This window comes from Heptranchias perlo, chromosome 10 (assembly GCF_035084215.1).
Source record: "Heptranchias perlo isolate sHepPer1 chromosome 10, sHepPer1.hap1, whole genome shotgun sequence".
Classification (NCBI taxonomy): Eukaryota; Metazoa; Chordata; class Chondrichthyes; order Hexanchiformes; family Hexanchidae; genus Heptranchias; species Heptranchias perlo.
Window position 1 is genome coordinate 17,004,610 of NC_090334.1, and position 22,043 is coordinate 17,026,652.

The 22,043-nt window shown below is 44.1% G+C and overlaps 1 protein-coding gene across 2 annotated transcripts in view; it reads right to left on the minus strand.

The window, feature by feature from the left end:
* Positions 1 to 22,043, minus strand: part of sipa1l1 (signal-induced proliferation-associated 1 like 1) — a 348,364-nt gene that overhangs the window by 195,712 nt on the left and 130,609 nt on the right. For both annotated transcript variants that reach the window (XM_067991257.1, XM_067991258.1), the window contains exon 3: positions 2,024 to 2,075. The gene's annotated coding sequence lies outside the window, so the exon portion shown is untranslated. The remainder of the gene's footprint in view (positions 1 to 2,023; positions 2,076 to 22,043) is intronic.

Below are 22,043 nucleotides of genomic sequence, written 5' to 3' on the forward strand. Positions count from 1 at the left end.
GCTGCCTTGATGTCAAGGGCAGTAACTCTCACCTCACCTCTGGAATTCAGCTCTTTTGTCCATGTTTGGACCAAGGCTGTAATGAGGTCTGGAGCAGAGTGGTCCTGGCGGAACCCAAACTGAGCACCGGTGAGCAGGTTATTGGTGAGTAAGTGCCGCTTGATAGCACTGTCGACGACACCTTCCATCACTTTGCTGATGATTGAGAGTAGACTGATGGGCGGTAATTGGCCGGATTGGATTTGTCCTGCTTTTTGTGGACAGGACATACCTGGGAAATTTTCCATTTTGTCGGGTAGATGCCAGTGTTGTAGCTGTACTGGAACAGCTTGGCTAGAGGCGCAGCTAGTTCTGGAGCACAAGTCTTCAGCACTACAGCTGGGATGTTGTCAGGGCCCATAGCCTTTGCTGTATCCAGTGCACTCAGCCGTTTCTTGATATCACGTGGAGTGAATCAAATTGGCTGAAGACTGGCTTCTGTGATGATGGGGATATCGGGAGGAGGCCGAGATGGATCATCTACTTGGCACTTCTGGCTGAAGATGGTTGCAAACTCTTCAGCCTTGTTTTTTGCACTCACGTGCTGGACTCCGCAATCATTGAGAATGGGGATGTTTACAGAGCCTCCTCCCGTTTGTTGTTTAATTGTCCACCACCATTCACGACTGGATGTGGCAGGACTGCAGAGCTTTGATCTGATCCGTTGGTTGTGGAATCGCTTAGCTCTGTCTATTGCTTGTTGCTTCCGCTGTTTAGCATGCATGTAGTCCTGAGTTGTAGCTTCACCAGGTTGGCACCTCATTTTTAGGTATGCCTGGTGCTGCTCCTGGCATGCTCTTCTACACCACTCATTGAACCAGGGTTGATCCCCTGGCTTGTTGGTAATGGTAGAGTGAGGAATATGCCGGGCCATGAGGTTACAGATTGTGCTGGAATACAATTTTGCTGCTGCTGCTGATGGCCCACAATGCCTCATGGATGCCCAGTTTTGAGCTGCTAGATCTGTTCTGAATCTAGCTCATTTAGCACGGTGGTAGTGCCACACAACACGTTGGATGGTTTCCTCAGTGCAAAGACGGGACTTCATCTCCACGAGGACTGTGCGGTGGTCACTCCTACCAATACGGTCATGGACAGATGCATTTGCGACAGATAGATTGGTGAGGACGAGGTCAAGTAAGTTTGGCCCTCGTGTTGGTTCGCTCACCACCTGCCGCAGGCCCAGTCTGGCAGCTGTGTCCTTCAGGACTCGGCCAGCTCGGTCAGTAGTGGTGCTACTGAGCCACTCTTGGTGATGGACATTGAAGTCCCCCACCCAGAATACATTCTGTGCCCTTTCTACCCTCAGTGCTTCCTCCAAGTGGTGTTCAACATGGAGGAGGACTGATTCATCAGCTGAGGGAGGGCGGTAGGTGGTAATCAGCAGGAGGTTTCCTTGCCCATGTTTGACCTGATGCCATGAGATTTCATGGGGTCCAGAGTCAATGTTGAGGACTCCCAGGGCCACTCCCTCCTGACTGTATATCACTGTACCTCCACCGCTAGTCGGTCTGTCCTGCCAGTGGGACAGGACATACCCAGGGATGGTGATGGAAGAGCCTGGGACGTTGGCTGAAAGGTATGATTCTGTGAGTATGGCTATGTCAGGCTGTTGCTTGACTAGTCTGTGGGACAGCTCTCCCAATTTTGGCACAAGTCCCCAGATGTTCATGAGGAGGACTTTGCAGGGTCAACTGGGCTTGGTTTGCCTTTGTCGTGTCCGGTGCCTGGTGGTCCGTCCGGTTTTATTCTTATTGTGACTTTTTTTAAGCGAGATTTTACAACTGAGTGGCTTCTAGGCCATTTCAGAGGGCAATTAAGAATCAACCACATTGCTATGGGTCTGGAGTCACAGAGGCCAGACCGGGTAAGGACTCCAGAATGTTCAGTTCTGACATAGGATGCAATAGTGCCATGTGTTCTACCACCAACTCCAAAAACCCTCAACCTGTTGAATAAAATGAGACACAGACAGAGAACTGACCTGTTTCAGCACATCCTTAGGAGGAGCCCAAACTGTAGTATGGCAGAAACACCTGTCAAACAAATGGACACCAATTAGACCAAAAGGTCAGAAATTTAAATGGTCACAACATGCAAAGGAAAAATGACAAACTAGCACCATTGGACAGTTGTTTTTCAAAAAAAAAAACTGGACAGAAATGAACTTCTGACATAAATCATTAAGTTTCACGACGGCTGATGTGCCACATGTGGGGAAAACGCATTCCAAAACAGCTGGAAGTATCCAACGTGAACTATAGCTGAGAAAGTCATCAGGAAAAAATAAGAACATAGCATCTGGTCTACAGGAGGAGAAGTGACAGGACTGAGCCAATTGCCATAAATTGGCCATTTCCATTTTCATTTCCTACCCAAGTGTCGTCCACCTCAGACAACCAACACCAAAGGAGATACAGAGACACTGAATTTCATCTTAATGGAAAACTTTCACACAAGGAGCAAGCGATGACTAGGAGGGGGAGGGACTGGAATGTTCTGGAATTCCAGAGTTATTTTTCTGACTCAGTCAGGCTTGCCAGACTGTTGAAGCTACTAACATCTTTCAATGCCACGACTAATTAAGGTCAAAACATTGAACTTCAAACATCTAGGGACCGAGTCCACTTCAACATTCATCACGGACCCATTTTTTGTTAGTTTTCTTCTGAAATTCAGAAATACCCAATTTGCACTTAAAAAAAAAATGCACCTGGTGGTTTAAGTTTCAAATATGCTACATACAAGTTTCCAATTTTTTTAATTCAAATTGCATAGCTTTAAATTATTCTGGTGTGAACGGAGACAGAAAAATCACTAGTCAGCAGCAAGTTCCAAGGCTGTCATTCAATCTTGGGATCCTGAAGACATCACAAAGTAACAGAAAGCAAAGCAGATGCAGTTTATAAATGCTCAGGAGAACCCAGAGATTCGATCACTGCTTTAATCTCACTCCAAGTCATCATTGTTTCCACTTTTCTTATGTGGCACTGACCACAGCAACATACTGAAGGTGGCATAATGCAGAGAAAAGGTATGGTTCCCTGTGACCTTCAACCCAAAGCATCATACATGGCACCTGAAAAAGAAATAGTCAGTGCATACCTTGCCGCGCTATTTCAGCACTCAAACATTTATTAATATAGACAGTTATCAGGTGTCCTTTATCTCCCCCCCCCCCCGCCCCCACCACCCCGACCCCCACAATGCCAAACTGCTCAAGATACAGCAGCGTCAAGATTTCTGGACCAAAAAGTGTAGATTACAAATATATAAAAAAAAGTATTTATCTTCATTATGTCATTTTTCTTGACTTTCCAGGTGCCATCAGTGGTCAACATCAGAGGCAGTTGATTTGATCCTAGAACTCTGCCAATGTTACTCTACAGACACTAGGAGATACCGAAGAGCATTCCAGGGTGTAAACTCCTCTTACCAACCCCATACCCCAAAGTTTCTTCTCTCCTTAGGGAGAGGCTACTAGCCTCTGTTGATACAACAGCTCCAAAGTGCTATACCACCACATAATGGATTTTAGAAAGAAGATCTAAAACAATGGATAAAAAAAAATATTTGCAGCAGAGATTTTAATTTATTAAAAAGCAAAATAGAATGAAGAAAAAAAATCAGACCAACTCTTGCTGATATTGAAAGTCAAACACATTCTGTATAACTGCCAGGATCAGAAACATTGACATATGGTGCAAGGCTTAAAAGCCAGAATGGGATTAGAACATAACAACTAAACATTTTATATTCAAAAGTTAACCACATAATGCCTTACAGCAGAAATATTTAATAAAAAATGTGGTGACTCAATAGGCTGTGCAAATACAACAAACTTTACTGCATTTGTTTGTGTTGTTTCTGGTCAGGTGCCCTGCTCCACCTCATTAAAAGTTGCTCATTTTAACACAGAAAAGCCATTCACCTGCCTAGTTAGGTTTAATGCAGTGCAAACTTTTAAAAAGTTCTCTATAATTTTCATCTAAGACTGATGAACACCTGCCATGAGCAGTGCTGCCATTATGCAATTTTGCAAGTACCATCATATATCACCAGTTTAACCGTAGCTCCCTTATTAAATTAATGCAGGTTCAGCAGCAGAGTCCAGCCCCTGTGCCATAAATATATAAAAGATATTAGACGCTAAAGATCTCTCACGTTCAACACAAGAATCTCCAGAAAAATAAAGCTTTTACTCAGCTTGTGAGAAATTACCTGCAAAAGACTGAACCAATGACCCCTCAGAAAATATCATGCAGTGGTCTCTGAACATCCAGCTTTTACATACAAGACAGTAGCAACTATTTCTAATATATTCCAAGGTCTTCAAGAAAGGAGGGAGAGAGAAAATAGGGAACTACAGGCCAGTTAGCCTGATATCAGTGGACAGGAAAGTGCTGGAATCCATTATTAAGGATGTGGTAACAGGGCACTTAGAAAAATCATAATATGATTAGGCAGAGTCAACATGGTGAATAGGCAGAGTCAACATGGCTTTATGAAAGGGAAATAGTGTTTGACAAATCAAAATTCATGCCATTTATTGCTACCTGAACTCAAAAATTAGATCATTAGTTGTTTAAAAAATGTATTCTGGAATCTACGTGGGCAGTTTAAACTTGTTTTCAGATCAGTTTATTTTCTTGAAAGGAGAAATTAATGGGACTAAAAGCCAACAAATCCCTTGGACCTGATGGCTTACATCCGAGGGTTCGAAAAGAGATGGCTGCAGGGATAGTGGATGCATTGGTTGTGATCTTCCAAAATTCCCGAGATTCTAGAATAGTCCCAGTGGTTTGGAAGGTAGCAAATGTAACATGTTATCAAGAAAAGAGGGAGAAAGAAAACAGAAAACTACAGGCCAGTTAGCCTGACATCAGTAGTTGGGAAAATGCTGGAATCTATTATTAAGGATGTGGTAAGGGGGCACTTAAAAAAAAAAAAAATCATAATATGATTAGGCAGAGTCAACATGGTTTTATGAAAGGGAAATCATGTTTGACAAATCTACTGGAGTTTTATTTTTGAGGATGGAATTAGCAAGATGGATAAAGGGAAACCAGTGGACGTAATATAGTTGGATTTTCAAAAGGCATTCAAATAAGGTTGTTACACAAAATTGCTCATGGGGTTGGGGGTAATATATCAGCATGGACAGAGGATTGGTTAACAGACAGAAAACAGACAGTGGGAATAAACAGGTCATTCTCAGGTTGGCAGGCTGTAACTAGTGGGGTGCCGCAAGGATCAGTGCTTGGGCCTCAGCTATTTACAATCTATATTAATGATTTAGATAAAGGGACCGAGTGTAATGTATCTAAGTATGATGATAATACAAAGCTAAGTGAGAAAGTAAGCTGAGGGGCAGACACAAAGAGTCTGCAAAGGGATATAGACCGGTTATGTGAGTGGGCAAGATGGTGGCAGATGGAGTATAATGTGGGGAAATGTAAGGTTATTCACTTTGGTTGGAAGAATAGAAAAGCAGAATATTTTTTAAAATGGTGAGAAACTATTAAATGCTGGCGTTCAGAGGGATTTGGGTGTTTTTGTACACAAACCACAAAGTTAACATGCAGGTACAGCAAGAAATTAGGAAGACAAATGGTATGTTGGCTTTTATTGCAAGGGGGTTGGAGTACAAGAGTATGGAAGTCTTGCTACAATTGTCGAGCTTTGGTGAGGCCACACCTGGAGTACTGTGTACAGTTTTAGTCTCCTTACCTTAGAGGCAGTACAGCGAAGATTCACTCGATTGATTCCTGGGATGAGAGGGCTGTCCTATGAGAGATTGAGTAGAATGGGCCTATATTCTTTGGAGTTTAGAAGAATGAGAGATGATCTCATTGAAACACAAGATTCTTAGAGAGCTTGACAGGGTAGATGCTTAGAGGCTTTTTCCACTGACTGGAGAGTCAAGAACGAGGGGACATGCGGCTCGATTTTTGGACCCCCCCGAGCCGGCGGGTTCGTGGCAGGGCGGCTCCGAAAATCGGGAATTCCTGGGGCGGGTGCGGAGCCCGGCTTCAACCCGCCCATTTCCGGGTTCCCCAGTCACGTGCTTACAGGCACGCGCAGCCCCCGCATGCGGGACTCCTGCCGGCAATTAAAGCCGGCGGGATCCCACTTAAGGTAATTAAGTAGATACTTCAGGTCATTTGCAGACCTGATATTTTAGGAGGGGTGGGATTTTCAAATCAACTGAGACTGTTTCCCGTAGTGGGGAAAACACTCCCAGTTGAAATGGACGTGTTGCAGCCATCAGCCTGTGGCAGCTGCAAAGGTCCATTTGACAGGGGGGGGGGGGGGGGGGGGGAGGGGGGATACACTCACTCATTGCAGGAGGCCACTCTGTCACTGTGGACAAAGTTTAGCCTCCACCACCCTCCCCCTAACAATAAAATTCACCAACTTGCACACTTACCCCGGTGTCCAGACACATGTACCTATCTTACGGACCCCCTCAATGTACATCTTCCGGATGGGGGCCGCCGTAGCTGCAGTCATGACCTCCTCGGAGAGCGAACAGCATCACCAGCCTCGCCGGCCACGCCGTCCACCTCTGACACGGGGAGCTCCACAACACAGTGCTGTGACACATCCACCTGAACAGCAGGAGGGAGGCCAACTGCAGAGAGAGATGCGTCGCAGAGGGCACTACCCTTGCCACAGGGTCCACAGACCGAGGCTCAGCTTCCTGGACCTCTCTGAGCAGCAGTGCACACGGAGGCTCAGAGTCACTCGACATGTAGTCGTGGACTCTGTAGCCTCCTTCATGCCGAGCTGCTCCTGGCTGGCCCGAGCACCACCTTCTTACCTGTTGCTGTCAAAGTCACCACTGCTCTCAACAACTTCTCCTCCGCATCCTTCCAGGGTGCCACCGGGGACATCGCCGACGTCTCTCAGTCGTCTGCACAAAAGAGCCCTGCAAATACACCTACACCCACTCTGCAGTGACACAATGGGTGGCATCAGGTGTGGGTCTTTAGTCATCCTCAGGAAAGGGCATTATTGCACAAACCAGACAAGATTCACGAAGACGTGGCAGTAGTGGTGACAATATAATATGTAATGTGAGTTGGTCAGAAATCAAATATAAGTAAAAACCATGACAAACCCTCAAACACCCTTGTGCATCCCCTTCATGCTCACGACACGTTTGCCTTACACTTCCTACTGCACATATGTGATGCATGCCCTGTGGCTGCAGCACAGGTAGTGGTAGGTTGGGTGAGGCTGACCGTGAAAGAAATGCATGAGAGGGTGAGTATGAGATAGAGCCATGAGATTGTATGAGGATTGAGTTGAGTGGTAGTGGCGGAATGAGTACTGGCGAGGTGAGTAAGTGCAGGTAAGATGACGATGAGGTTTGAGTGGGTGTGAGGGGTGATGTGACAGAGTAGTGTTGGCAGTGCAGAAGGAGATGTGGGGTGGGGGCGGTGATGTGGGTGATGTGGCAGACGGAGCATAGGGGAATGAGTAAGTGTACTCACTTCGGCTGACCTACTTAGGTCATTGCAGCGCCTCCTGCACTGTATGCAGGTGGGCGATATGTTAGCGGTGCAGGTGACCTCCTCTGCCACCTCGAGCCAGGCCTTCGTGGTGGCAGAGACAGGCCGCTTCCTCCCGCCCGCCGGGGGGAAGAACTCTGTCCTTCCCCTCCTCCTCAACCCATCTAGTAGGACCTGGAGTGAGGCATCATTAAACCTGGGAGCAGCCTTCCCCCTGGGCTGCTCCATGCTGTAATTTTGCCGATTTTCTGCAGCATCAGTCAGTGGAGGACTGCCCCTTTAAATAGGGCTCCTCCAGCTGACAGCCTATGACGCGCCTGCGCAGCTTTCCAGTTCGAAACCCGGAAGCAAAGCTGCGACTGCGAGTGGAGCACCCCGATTTCACTGGGCCTCCCTCCTAATATCGGGCCCATAGTCTCAGGATAAGGGGTCGGCGATTTAGGACTGAGATGAGGAGGAATTTCTTCACTCAGAGGGTTGTGAATTTTTTGGAATTCTCTACCCCAGAGGGCTGTAGATGCTCAGTCATTGAGTATATTCAAGGCTGAGATCAGTGGATTTTTGGACTCTAAGGGAATCAAGGGATATGGGGATCCAGCAGGAAAGTAGAGTTGAGGTCGAAGATCAGCCATGATTTCACTGAATGGCGGAGCAGGCTCGAGGGGCAGTATGGCCTACTCCTGTTTCTATTTCTCATGTTCTTGTGAATTAAGAAGATTACATATGAATATTCACTGCATGTCTTTCATTTTGACCACAAGTCTCCTTTATGGGGTCTCTGTTGAGTTTTGTTGAACTGCTATCTACACTCCTTCCCATTTTTAAACCCATCTTTCCCTCTTCTGGTCCTTGTTTTCTCAAAAAAACTTTTCTCCTCCACCAAGTGGCCATTGTTCATGCATCAATCTGGACAGCAAGAATCAACAGGTTATTCAACCACAAGAGATATAGTGACTGAGCCAGATTCTTATCAACCAATGAAGGACTTTTGAATTGCCGTCACTGTTGTAATGCAGGAAACTCAGCAACCAATTTGCACACAGCAAGGTCCCACAAAAAGCAATGAAATAATGACCAGATAATCTGTTTTAGTGATGTTGGTTGACTGACTGATAAATATTGGCCAGAACACCAGGTAGAACTCCCCTGCTCTGATTAGAATAGTGCCATGGGATCTTTTACATCAGTTTAATCTCATCCGAAACATGGCACCTCCGATAGTGCAGCACGCCCTCAGTACTGTACTGAAGTGTCAGTTTAAATTACATGCTCAAGTCTCTGGAGTGGGATATGAACCCGCAACCTTCTGACTCACGGGCGAGAGTGCTACCACTGAGCCAGGGCTGACACTTAAATTGAATTGTAACGTCCATCGCCTCTGGCTGAGTTCAGCAACTCAGTGTGGACCGGAAAATGAACTGGGGCTTCACTGGTCGTTATGGATCAGCTATTCATTGCTTTAACCAGCGAAGCCAACGTGAGGGGTAGGGAGAAGAATAAAGGCAAGCATTTCAATCTCCAACCGTCTGTTTAAAAATTCAATGCGAACCGAGCCTACGGTTTACGATCATTCCTTTACACGTCCTCATACTGTAGTCTCTTTCTTCCCCACCCTATATATGCCAGCAGCTGCCCTTCAAGGGCATCTTAGCCACACTTCAAATATGTGCGCAATTCTTCTTGTAACCAATTTATCTGTATCGCTCTGGTCCCCTCATACAAACTTGGCTCCAGACAAAGGACACTGTGCACATATTCCTGGCATGCCAAAGCTGAATGTCTACAGCTAACCTATGGGAGGACGGCCAGGAGAGCACTGGAATAGTCCAGTCTGGAGGTGACAAAAGCATAGATGAGGGTTTCAGCAGCAGAAGGGCTGTGGCAGAAGCGGAGACGGACAATATTAGGGAGGTAGAAGTAGGCAGTCTCGGTGATGGAGAGGATATGCAGTCAGAAGTTCAGCTCAGAGTCAAATAGGACACTGAGGTTGCAAACAGTCTGAGTGAGCCTCAAACAGTGTCCAGGGAGGGGGATATAATCGGTGGCTAGGGAACGGAATTTGTGGTGGGGGCTGAAGACAATGGCTTAAGTCTTCCATGATGGATAAAAAGTAAACTCCCTTTATTAAATCCATTCAATACAGTAACATTATAAGGTTCAATGTGTAAATAATAGTGTTTTTGTGCCATTCTCCTTGGACCAGATTTATTTAAAATAGAGGGTATTATTTACATTTTAAGCAAAGGATAGGAATATGTAGACTTGGGTTTAAAAATTTAGAAACCTCACAGTAGAGACAAACAAAAGTGCTACTGTCTTCTAAAGAACAGTCTGCTGGGATAGTCAGGATCCAAGCAAAACTGGACTAGATTTACATAGGACAGTTAAATTAGTCCAAATCCAAACCAATGGGTGAAACATGATGTTAGTTTAATGCTGTAACAGCACATATTTTCCTAACAAACAGATAAACGTCATATTTTATTTTTCTGGAGGATCAAACTGATCCACAAATAAAGAAAAAATAAATCAAAAATAAAGCTGAACCAGAATATTAATAGTAAGGGGAGAGAGAAAAGAAATTATTTTTGAAGTACAGTATTTCTGATTCACCAAAAACAGATTTCCCATATCAACCAGTTTGACGCCCACCTGCCCGCCACCAATAACATTCCTTCTGGACTGGGCAGAAGTCACATGACAATTACCTCAAAGTCTGGAAGCAGCCAATTTTTTTCCTCTTGCCTATATAAACTGACTGCTTTCACCAGAAGGAAGAAACTGGGATCGCTCAATAGAACAGGTCAGCATTGGCAAGAGACCAGAATGGCCTGTGCAGTTCCCTGGGGAGCAACAGAAGCACATGTCCTGGGAACATTGGCAGCTTACAATTTAAAGTATTACGTCCCTGGTTCACATTACTAGACAAAAACTACTGAAAGTACAAATTAACAAACTACAGAATCATCCCACACCCAGTATGAAAACAGTGAAAAATGCCAAAATTATTTTTCTTGAATTCTTCGCCACAAATTGTTTTCACAGCCTGACTTCAAATTACAGACACCACTCTTTAGGATTTAAGGATTTCCTGAGTAATGGGAATCAAAATTGAAGACGGAAAATAAAAATGTGTGATCCAACCAGGGAAATCACGGTGATACAGTTTCTGAACAGGAACTCTTCACTGTTATTCACATACAGCAACACAGAATGTTTGTTCGGATTTTGACAGAAGTCAGTACCATATTACTGTCCCTTGTATAGCAAAGTGTAAGATTAAGTTCAGGTTTAAAAACAAAAACCACAGCTGATCGGATGACGCAGTAGCACTGGCAATGAACTCTGGAATACCGACATGTAGAGTCAGACCACAATTCTACATACTGCACAAATCCCCATCCGAGTTGTGCCAAGCAAGTCAAAACAGAATGGGGTCAGCAGAGTTGTCCAGGAGTGTGCGGATGAAAAGGGACAAGAGGGCAATGAAAATTACACAAGTTAGCCTGACATAGATAAATACTTAATAGACAGCCAAAGAGAACACTGGCGGAGAAGTGGAATTAGGCCAGAATCTACCTGGAAAAGATACCTTATACATTAAATGCACAAAAAATAAATAAGGATCATTAAAAAAAATTTTTACACGGAACAATTCCCGCCATAAGTGTCCTGATTTTTTTTTTATAGTTGGTGGACCACTCAACAGATTTTTAAATTATAATGGCCAAATTGTCCCAGATCTTCATGCTGAAAATGGGGTTCCAAGGTCACATCTGTAATGACAGCATAGACACTGTATAATGTACGTGACATGCTGCTGTCACAAATATAATGAGCACGTAACTTGGAACCCGATTTTGAGCAGGAAAATAAACCGAGACTTTAGCCTTTGTATTTTTTTTTAAAAAGGGGATCGGGATCTCCTTGCTCTAATCATCTAAGTTGGTGCCACAGGGCCAGAAAAAGCAGCTTTAGCTCCTTAAGTGCTTCAGTCAACAAAGTGGATTTATAAACCTGTATTCATAATAGTTACACATCCATATTATTATTTATTTTCTATATGGCCTGTGGCTGGCTCTCCCAACTCACATGCAGGTACAGTACCAATGGCACCAATCAGCCTTTGGTGCCTCATGTATGGCTATTCTCACATTTGAACTCAGGCATGCAGTGAGAACTGAGAGAAGGAGGGATTGAGAAGGAGGGATTGAGAAGGAGGGATTGAGAAGGAGGGATTGAGAAGGAGGGATTGAGAAGGAGGGAGTAACTTATGTTTGTTTAGCACTTTATGATGTTAATATTTTTCAAAACACTTCACACAAATCATTTACTTTAGGAACAGTAGCTGTTAATTGGCATAATTACAAATCTGCTAGTTTGTTTCTTTAAAAAAAAACTATTTATTCAAGTTCAGATAGTTACACCAGCTCGTTTCCATACACTAGATTCATTATTTTTGCAGCTGGTTTCAAATGAACAGCACAGGGATATTGGGTATGGAGGCGAAGCAGCAGAGAGCAGGGTACAGTTAAAATATGCCACGGTCTTTTATCAAAAAGGGCTGGGGCAATTCACATATCAGTTACCTGGCCTTAACCAACCAATTTGATTTAATGTCATTAAATTGGAACATCCCAGTCCACCACATGAACTACCTCCAGCCCCCTCCACAGTGGAAAACACTTGAAAGGGTAAAGTTGACATTTCAGGCAATTGGCCTATTTAGCATGTATAGGATGGAGCATGTGGGCCACCAGTTGTACATGGAACCACCCACATAATCCCAAACTGGAAACAGCCCAAATGCTTCCTTAAGCATCCATAATATTTGTTTTGCGTCAATACTCAGCACAATTTAAAGTGGGTATCCAGTTGGTTTTTGACAAGATTGTGCAGACAGAAGGCTCCCTTCTTACCCTCCCCCTCCCACCCAACAAAATGCTAGGCTATGTAGCCAGAACTGTAGAATACGACTCAAGTTTGTGCTGCAGCTTCACAATGCACTGACTAAAATGGTACCTGCAGCACTGTGTAATACAGGAGAACAGGACCAGAGGTCTTGTAAATTTATTTTTCACAGTTCATATACAACAGATATCAGAAGCAACCTCTTCACATAATCTGTCAGGCACAGTCCAGGATTTGACTTTGGGGGCATTGAGGGTACTGTTGGATGCTCACTGTTTGAGCTCAAATACTGGAGGGGTAAGTTTGGTGAGCCCAATTACTTTTTTTCATCTTGACTTTTCTTATATTCTGAAGTCTTTAGATGAATTGGGGGAGGGGGGGGGAACAAAGGAGGAAGAGAGAAGAAAGTCGCCCTCTGGAGAAGACACTTAACTTCACTCTACATCACCGTATGAAGACATACCCAAGATTGGGAAAAGATATACAGGAGATCAAAGAAGCAAACATACAGTTTATATCAGCCGAGTGAAGCACCAACATGCCACCTCCAACAACTTGCATTTATATAGCGCCTTTAACGTAGTAAAATTTCTCAAGGCGCTTCACAGGAGCATCATCGAACAAAATTTGACACCGAGCCACATAAGGAGATATTAGGACAGGTGACCAAAAGCTTGGTCAAAGAGGTAGGTTTTAAGGGGCATCTTCAAGGAGGAGAGTGAGGTAGAGAGGTTGAGGGAGGGAATTCCAGAACTTAGGGCCTAGGCAGCTGAAGGCACAGCCACCAATGATGGAACAATTAAAGCTAGGGATACGCACGAGATCTCTGAGGGTTGTAGGGCTGGAGGAGGTTACAGGGATAGGGAGGGGCGAGGACATGGAGGGATTTGAAAACAAGGTTGAGAATTTTAAAATCGAGGCGTTGCCGGACCAGGAGCCAATGTAAGTCAGCGAGCACAGGGGTGATGGATGATCGGGACTTGGTGAGAGTTAGGATACGGGCAGCAGAGTTTTGGATGAGCTCAAGTTTAAAGAGGGTGGAAGATGGGAGGCCAGGGGAGCATTAGAATAGTCGAGTCTAGAGGTAATAGCAGCATGGATGAGGGTTTCAGCAGCAGATGAGCTGAGGCTGGGGCGGAGACGGGCGATGTTACGGAGGTGGAACTAGGTGGCCTTGGTGAACAGAGTTTGCGGTTTACGGAGATTACATTTGATTGTTTATCGACAACCAAATTGGGCAAATAGGCATTCTCAGCCTTCCTCCAGCATCTTTGTTTTCCCCAATGATAAACAATCCCACATTCCAAGTTCTTCAATGGGAGTGAATTCATATGGTCAGTAGCTGTCATGCTAGGCAAGAAGGCCCCAGGTTCGATGCCTTGACTATGCCATGATGTGGAGATGCCGGTGATGGACTGGGGTGGACAAATGTAAGGACTTGCACAACACCAGGTTACAGTCCAACAGTTTTATTTTAAATCACAAGCTTTCGGACACCACACAACAATCGCCAGACAGGAGGGTTCTCTCCCAGTCGGGGAACACTTCAGCAGTCAAGGACATTCAGCCTCCGATCTTCGGGTAAGCGTTCTCCAAGGCGGCCTTCGAGACACACGACAACGCAAAATCGTCGAGCAGAAATTGATAGCCAAGTTCCGCACCCATGAGGACGGCCTCGACCGGGATCTTGGGTTCATGTCACGCTACACGTAACCCCACCAGCAAGGAAATAAAAGTTATCTGTTTTTAATACAACTGGACATTCTCTCTCTCTCTCTGCCTTTCGGGTCTCTTTCTCTCTCTGTCTTTGTAATCTGACCCAATGTGTATTCAGTATACTGGGATGTAATGTTTTCCGTGGCTAACCTGTCTGAACACCAACGACACCTTTGATTGTTGTGATCGTCTCCCAGCCGAGATGTGATAGGGGGCAGTTGGAAAGATTATCTGTAATCACCAGGCATTGTTCTCTGACTATATAGGCTATGCGTTTTTAGAACCCTTCACTCACCTGACGAAGGAGGTAAGCTCCGAAAGCTTGTGATTTAAAATAAAACTGTTGGACTGTAACCTGGTGTTGTGCAAGTCCTTACGTTTGACTATGCCATGGTAGCTGGTCTAAACTGGGATAATAATAGGGCTGCTACAATTAGCCTGGGTTTGGGAAGGTGGGAGAAGAGAAAACCAACCAATGTTCTCACTCCCAATTGACCTGGTTGGAAAATACTTCTGCGTGGATGTTGGTTGAGAACTCTCAGGTTTGGCTGTGACACCCCCTCCTTTCAAACAGTTAAATAGCTTGACATTTAGCGTAAAAATGCACTTGTGAATAACGGACACTTGGGCAAAGTTATTGAGGGTAACTGCTGCTGTGGAAATGTACCCCAGAAATGAGCCAATGCCTCAACTGGGGGGGGGGGGGGGGGGGGAAAGAGAAAGAAGAGGAATTTCATTTGGTGGGGGATATCCTAGTTACAGAGGATTTTATATTTATGGTTAATAGGATAGGAAACCTTTTTTCGGACAAACCCAACTCTCCTTCACCTTGGATCAGGATCACATGCCTGACAAATGAACAATTATATTAAAAGCTTCTAACAATCTTACTGCTTTACATTTGGTACACTATCCAAAACCTACCTACAGCATTGAGAACCTTATTCTGCAAAAAGCTGTTTCAGAAGAGGCAAAATCCATTAAAATTAAAGCACATCATATTATTCTGTGGTGCAATGTACTGGAAAATTACTCCTAATTAAAAAGTGCTTTCCAAAGTTCAGTAAAAATAACTATTTGTAACACATGTGCTATAATAACGATGCCACTCCTCTCCATCCTCCACATGAACTGCTTTAAACAAAGCTTGTCCATTTAAGATTCCCTTCCATTGAATTACCTGGAGAAGCCATGAGTATGCACATGATAACAGCGCAGCATTACGGTACAGGAAGTGAGCTCTTTGCTGGCCTGAACTGAAGGGTTTCACAGGAGTTGGGCAAAAGTAACCCATCTGGAGGCCTGGATTCCCAAGCCTTTGCACTGGCTTTGCTCAGATCTGCCAACAGAGCTCTCTTTTCCAACAAATTCCACGTACTTTTGACAGAGTCAGCCAGTTCCAAAATATCGTTACCTCAACCACTTGTGGACAGGCAGATTTTGACGAGCAGCTGTTTAAACACAGAGGAAACAAAAACTAGGAAATCTCGACAATTACTTGGAGGCTATCCAATCAAAATGCCTTTGTTTTTCACAGCTGAGCTACAGATTACACAAATACAAATCTTTTCACAAAGTTGAATTCAACGGGCTTTTAGGCAATCTCTCAGCACATCTTAATTTGTTAAATCATAACAAAATGGTCAAATATTCAAAAGGTAAACATTTGAATATGCAGATAATTTCTTTCCTTTCCCTCCCCCCCCCCCCCCCCACCACCTCTTCTCTGCAGATGTGGACTCACACTGGAATACAGTTCCAATGGTAGAAATCACCCTCTAACGTCTCATGCAGGTGGCCATTCTCACAAATGAGCTCAGGCATGCGGTGGCAACTGTTTGACCAGGAGAACTGGAGGGACATCACAGCCAACTCTAATCCTCCAGCAACACCCATAGCAAGGGGTCACTAGATGGCCATCAACGCAGATGCTGCCCTGACTGATTAGTCAACTCAGCACAGATCAATAATCTAAGCTGGGACCTTTTAATCTGTATGATTCAATATCGCATTATTGAACCATCTTTGACCAACCAGCCTAATCTGGTCTTTTAAAATCTTTGAAGGTGGCAGGCAAGTCGATAAGGCTGTTAAAAAGGCATACAGGATCCTTCGCTTCATAAATAGAGGCACAGAGCAGAAAAGCAAGGAACTTATAGTAAACTATAAGCTGGTTAGGCCTCAGCTAAATTATTCTGCCTAATTCTGGGCACCTCACTTTAGAAAGGATGTCAAAGCCTTGGAGAGGGTGCACAGGAGATGTACCAGAATGATACCAGGGATGAGGGACTTCAGTTATGTGAACTCTCCAGTGGTTTGAATCATACCTAGCACAAAGGAAGATGAGGCGACTCATCTCAGCCCCAGGACAATGCTGCAGGAGTTCCTCAGGGCAGTGTCCTAGGCCCAACCATCTTCAGCTGCTTCATCAATGACCTTCCCTCCATCATAAGGTCAGAAATGGGGATGTTTGCTGATGATTGCAGTGTTCAGTTTAATTTGCAACACCTCAAATAATGAAGCAGTCCGAGCTCGCATGCAGCAAGACCTGGACAACATCCAGGCTTGGGCTCATAAGTGGCAAGTAACATTCGTGCCAGACAAATGCCAGGCAATGACCATCTCCAACAAGAGAGAGTCTAACCACCTCCCCTTAACATTCAATGGCATTACCATCGCTGAATCCCCCAGCATCAACATCCTGGGGATCACCATTGACCAGAAACTTAACTGGACCAGCCACAAATACTGTGGCTACAAGAGCAGGTAAGAGGCTGAGTATTCTGCGGCAAGTGACTCACCTCCTGACTCCCCAAAGCCTTTCCACCATCTACAAGGCACAAGTCAGGAGTGTGATGGAATACTCTCCACTTGCCTGGATGAGTGCAGCTCCAATAACACTCAAGAAGCTCGACACCATCCAGGACAAAGCAGCCCGCTTGATTGGCACCCCATCCACCACCCTAAACATTCACTCCCTTCACCACCGGCGCACTGTGGCTGCAGTGTGTACCATTCAAAGGATGTAATGCAGCAACTTGCCAAGGCTTCTTCGACAGCACCTCCCAAACCTGCGACCTCTACCGCCTAGAAGGACAAGAGGAGCAGGCACATGGGAACAACACCACCTGCACGTTCCCCTCCAAGTCACACACCATCCCGACTTGGAAATATATCGCCGTTCCTTCATCATCGCTGGGTCAAAATCCTGGAACTCCCTTCCTAACAGTACTGTGGGAGAACCTTCACCACACGGACTGCAGCGGCTCAAGAAGGCGGCTCACCACCACCTTCTCAAGGGCAATTAGAGATGGGCAATAAATGCTGGCCTCGCCAGCGACGCCCACATCCCATGAACGAATAAAAAAAATGTTATGTGGAGAGACTAGAGAAATTGGGATGGTTTTCCTTAGAGCAGAGAAAGTTAAGGGGAGATTTGATAGAGGTTCAAAATTATGAGGGGTTTTGATAGAGTAGATAGGGAGAAATTATTTCTACTGGCAGCAGTGTCGGTAGTCAGAGGTCACTCATTTAAGATAATTGGCAAAAAAATCTAGGGGGAAATAAGCTGAATGTTTTTACGCAACGAGTTGTTCTGATCTTGAATGTGCTACCTGAAAAAGGTGGTGGAAGCAGATTCAATCATAATTTTCAAAAGGGAATTGGATAAATAATTGAAAAGGATAAATTTGCTGGGCTATGGGGAAAGAGCAAGGGAGTTGGACTAATTTCAATGGACCGGCACAGATGTGATGGGTCGAATGACCTTCTGTGTTGTATGATTCTAAAAACAAAATTTCTAAATCCTTGTAGCATCAATGTTCTTCAGCAGATCCGTCATAACTCTTTAAAACCAGAATGTCTATCGCCATGGCGTTTACACATTACTGACACGAGGTGAAAACATTATATACCCTACTGACGCTGAAAGATACGAGCCTTAAGGATTGGTTATCTGTAATAACATTTGGCTACTTTGTTTGTTCTTTCCTCCTTGCTTTGCACGATTATAAAATAATTTTTTTCCCTTTTCCCCCCCTACTTGTTATTGGCTTAGCACTAAGGAAGAGTCTTTCCCCAGCTTTGAATGTCCAATAGCCAGCACCATTATTTGGTGGCCATTCTTCATAGTTTGGGCCTGAATCGCTGACTCCAGCCACAAGCTCAGCAGTGTCTCTGACACTCTCCCCGCTCTGACTCCAGCGCAAACATCAATACCCCTCGTGACAAAAACAAAGCACCGTTGACTCAGAATTTTAATTTAATCATTTAGACTAGGAACACCTAGGCTTTTTGCTTTGTGGGCCACTTAGTTGCATTCTATGGAGCCTCACAGGCCACATTTAAAGTTTAAAGCAATGTTCTGATTAATTTGCAAAGAACTCAAGCTACTGATGCCAATAGTACTTGGTAGTCTGATTTCGGGGTTCCGATTTAGGTTAAGTTTAGTGATTTTTTTTTGTTCAGAATTGTGAGGTTTCTTTTGTATGTTTGTGTTCTAAAGATAAATTTAGGAGATATACATTAACCCAGGTGAGAGAGAATAGCAAATGAGAGCAATTAGAAAAAAAATGGAGAGATTTCATTGGTTTGTTTTGTGACCGTCCTCGTTCCTATTCACAGCTTTTTAAAAAATGATTGATTGGATTGGTTGGGTTTATGTGGGTTCCTTATTCGTGATTGGTAGGGGTTCAGATACTTGGAGCAAATCAGCATGGACAACTGAACAGATAATGGTTACTTAAGCCAATCGGAAAAGTGGGATGGATGATTTTTCATGCACGGGGCACTGAGTGTAACCTATAAATTTGGTGGGACTTGCACTATACATGCAATTAATTATATTAAGATAAAAAGCACATCTGGCCACTCAAACTGACCAATTGAAGTAGCTTTTTCTTTCTAAGATTCTCTAAATTTCAAATTAATCCAAAGAGAATGGCCTAAATAACCTAGAAGATTTTAAAACAATAAAATATCCAATCATTTTACCCCAACAGAAACATTAATACTGCTGCAGTCAAATGAAATTATATGAATATATTTTGCATGGAAGCTTTATATGTCTAGAAATGCTTTCCAGTTTATTTAGGACTATTTTCTGTTGGTTTTTCCAGGAGCGATCACGTGATTCCAGGATATTGCAGCAATAAATCAAACTACTAGTGCAGCTCGGCTTTGGTAATTCCAAAAGCACTGACTGTTGTTTGAACCTTCTCTGTTGCACACAAACTATATTTGACTGAACAAAGGCCAAGAGGTTTGTTTGCTTATTTTGGATTAGTGGCTTGCAGTACATCTCTGGTGCAATTTATATACTGTCTTTTCTTGTTTCAGAAATGGGAAGCTGCAATTATCTAAAGATACAGCACTGGTTGCACCATACAACAACAGCTTGCATTTATATAGAGCCTTTAACGTAGTATAACGTCCCAATACAGTCATTTAGTTTCTTTTTAAATCCCCAATGAGAAATCAAAAATGCAGTTAGTGAACGCAGCTCCGTTATACACGGGACAGTCCATTCCCCCCCCACCATGCTAATTTGTTCCCTTTAAACTTCCTTACCTTTCCTGAAGGTGCTGACTTAGGTTGAGGTTTGTTCCCTTGCCCACCAGCGGCCCTACAGTAACTCACCCAAGTGGGCCATTCTTCGAGTGCGAGTGTAGATGGTGAGTGCTGGCAGAATCTTTGATCTTATGTGGGGCAAAACGGGCGAGCCTGGTCTTGTCTTCTCCCAATGGCACTACTTATTCACCTTTGGCGGGGAGGGGCAGCAGAGGGGGTGGGGGCAGAAGATGGCAGTGGAAGGAAACATGGCTAATTTTTTCCCTCCTTAGCAGTAGGATGATTAAGCCAATTGTTGCACCTGGTTGAGACCAGCTAACTCAGCACAGGCAAGAGATGGAACTTGGAACTTTCCTGGTCTGTGTCTCAGTACCACACCAAGCATGAGTGACAAGTGTTCAATCATGTACCACCTTCTATTGCAGTAGGCTTGAATCACAGAATTTGAAAACATTTATTTTTACAAAACATAATCCATTTTGACTTTGGACCAGTTCAACATCAAGGATAATTCAGAAAATTCAGGCGCAGGTGGCACCTCTGACATACAAGGTGCAGCTATTTAACATAACTAGATCTGCACGAACCAGGGTATGGACACCAGCTAATTTTCATACACAAAATTATTTTAACAAGCTTTTTCAACTGGTAACCAGACGTACCAGTTGAACTGGTTTTAACTCCCACCACCATCACCACAGATTTGCACTTTATGTTACAGTGCGGTTTGATACTGTGTTGCGTGCTAGATTAGTTGGTTTGCTTGTTTGGGAATGGAGGCTCAGTTATTCATTAGAGGTTTCTGAAACGTCTCAGCCTTCAATGTGCAAGGCTGCCCTGCTAAAACATCTGGAAGCCCAGTCTGCCATTGAAAGGAGCTAAATACTGAACAGTGTAAAGCGCTTTGAGATGTTTCTAAGAGACACAATGCAGTATTCTCTTGCTTATTAAAATACAGACAGAAATAACTTTCATACATCTTTCTCCAGCTAAACTGCCAACAGTCACCGCCATGTGAATTTGCCAATTTATACGGATAAAGAACAGGATCGCATAATTGAAATTCAACCCACAAGCTCATTCGTGAAAGAAAGCATGGGAAAGCTAACGAGACCAGGACATGCACACATTCAAGATTTTAATCTTCCAAAGTTATTTTTCTTTTCAATAAGAGTATTCCTTGGCACAATTGAAAATTTTACTACTTGTAATTTAGGGATTATGCAGGTGCGAAAGGGAAAATTTCAGCTGCTTCTATATTGCACCTCGACCTGCGCGAGTGGAGGCGGTCATAGACTTGCAGGTCCCGTTCAGACCAGGTTTTACCAGGACTTCCCACTGTCACCCGTAGAAAATCCTGGCAAGTTTACGGTCAGGTTGCAGCTGGCTGCATGGGACCAGTGTGTCGGAAACTGGTGTCACGGGCACAGGTCTTGCACAATATAAAAGTAGCTTTCATTTAATGTTGACACTTTTCCTAGAGGACCTTAATTTCTAAAAGCACTTTCATACTGAAATGGTACCCTGCAAACCTCCCAGCAACCATTCAGAGTGCAACAGAAGCAACTCAACGGGCAGGCAAAGAGCGAGAAAATCCCACACACTGGTGCACGGTTGGTACTTTTCGATGGTTCGGGTATGAAAGCACATTGTTGGAACAGAGCAGAGCGATCTACTCGGCATTAAGCACTAGTCAGTACGATAGAGCACAGAATAAGAGACACTGGACACCAAAAGTTTCACTCTCCTGCACAGCAATTCATTCCCAGCAGTTGAACATAATTCACCAGCAGTAACTAGGGCATGACAGCACAACAACCCACAAATGTCTACCATTATCACGTTCAGTGTGATTTTCTGTTTAAAAGTAGTACAATTTTTTGTAAAAGGTCCTTGAGTCAGTGAAATAAGCTTATGAGCAATTAATAAATCGCTTGCGCCAATAATAAAGTTTCTTCAGGAAAGTAACTCTTTACTGTTTAAAGATTTAATTGAAAATTGCCCAAATTTTATTTAAAGTTACAAATGCAGCACTTTGGGGAAGGTCCATGCAACCCGTCATACTGAAACAAAAAACGCTAGAAACACTCAGCAAGTCAGGCACAGCATCTGCGGAGAGAAGCAACAATTCAACCTTTCCAGCACTGCCCTTTATCAAAATACAGGCTTGTGAGGGTGGGCAATGCCTGAAGGATTGGCTTGTCCCTTCCCTTCCCTTCACAGATGCCGTGGCTGACTTGCCGAGTGTTTCCAGCATTTTCTGGTTCTGTCAGCACCAGTTCTTGGCTTAGT